Source organism: Myotis brandtii, unplaced genomic scaffold (genome assembly GCF_000412655.1).
Source record: "Myotis brandtii unplaced genomic scaffold, ASM41265v1 scaffold986, whole genome shotgun sequence".
Classification (NCBI taxonomy): domain Eukaryota; kingdom Metazoa; phylum Chordata; class Mammalia; order Chiroptera; family Vespertilionidae; genus Myotis; species Myotis brandtii.
Genome location: NW_005372102.1, coordinates 2862030 through 2863841, shown reverse-complemented (window position 1 = coordinate 2863841; position 1812 = coordinate 2862030).

Here is a 1812-nt window from a genome sequence, read left to right as displayed (position 1 = left end):
AAGGGTGTCCCTTCAGAGCGCCTGGGCAGACCCAGTGCCCAAGGCAGCCTTCTGGGTTATGCCATCTAAACATCCTTTTCTATAGTCTGCGTGGAGTTTGGACAGAAGTGGGGTTAGATGTGAGTGTTCAGTCCACCATCTCTGCCAGGACACCCATCCCATCACTTCTCACTGTCCTACCCCTACCTTCTTACCCCCCAGTGCCACCAAGTGCTCAGCCCTGCCCCTGGTCACGTGCTTGGTGTTGCTGGGCATGGTGGACCATTGCCATGATCCTACCCTCCTCCCGTATTTGCACTGCAGATCACTTCTACCTCCTCCTCAACGTGACAGCTCTGGGTCACGCCCCTGCTGGGTGCAGCTTGCAGCCCCTTGAAGCCCAGGGTAGACATTCCCAGCCTGTGTAAGAGACCTGCAGGTATCGGAGTAGATGTTGGGACACCCACGTTTGGCCCAGTGCCCTTCAGCTATCCAGTATATGGTAGCACCACAGAACCCACAGGAGCCTCGGAGTGAACCTGTCCTCACTCATTTCCTCACTCTCCCTGGGCTGACCCAGGTGGCCAAAACCTTCCTGTACTGAATGTTGTGAATAGAGTTGACACCACCACCATCATCTTCACCGTCATCACCACCACCATCATCACCACCACTGTCACCATCATCATCACCACCACTGTCATCACCACTGTCACCATCATCATCACCACCACTGTCACCATCATCACCAATATCACTACCACTGTCATCACCACCACCACTGTCACTGTCATCCCACCACCACCATCATCACCACTGTCACCATCATCATCACCATCATCACCACCATCATCATCACTACTATCCACCAGGACCAGGACCAGCACCAGCACCGTCGTCACCACCAGCAAGTATTCCATCCCCTGTTCTCCAGAGCTGAGCACTGTGTAACGCAAGATTCCTTTACTGTTTACTTCCATCGTCTGTCTCCCAAATCTCCGCCTCAGCACGACAAAGGTTCTATCTAAGTTGGCTGCAGGCTCTAGGCACTCTCCAGGGTGGGCGTCCTGAGGGTGTTGGCTCCAGGTAGCATCTGCAAAGGCGCCTCCATGTGGTCCTACACTTTGGGGTCTGGAGCATCTGACATGAGCAGTAAATGTTCTGGCCCCAAATAACACTGTCACTTCTCCCCCTGCCCAGGAAGGAGGGCAAGGCGGCATGGGTGTCGACGGGTCTGTACGGCTGTATCTGCCCCCCCGTGTGATGTCCTTACGGGACTGTACACGCCCCATGTGTAGCACCTGGTCCTGGGAGACCGCCTGCCGGTCTCTGTCATGGGACTGGCGTGTGCAGCCGTGTGTTCAGGTCAGGCTCTGTGCTTGGTTCTATGGAACTCTCTCAAGTTTGCCCTCCGGCTGCATCACAGTCATGTGCTCAGTCACGTACTCCCCATGACGATCCCAGCACCTGGGCATTGTGGGTCTGACTCCGTAGTGGGCTGTTTCCTCTGATTTAGGGGGGCCCTGCTGACTTCCTTGTGTGTTGGTGCGCTTTGATTGTGAGTTCATGTTCCAGTGGGGTTCTGTGAGTCCTGAATCCACAGGAGGGTCTCCAGGGAGGACCTGTGCTCATGTCTTCCGGGTGCCTCAGGGCGTCACCAGCCCAGGAATTTTCAAGCAAAACTTTTAACAAGGGGTGTTCAGATCTCATGCCTGTGTGAGCACGGGCTGACATTCAGGAATTTTCAGGGACAATTTTTTTCTTCTCTGCAGAGCCAAGTGTAAGAGAGGCCGTGCCCTTGTAGGGCCAGCTGTTTGCTCGCTCCCACACTGG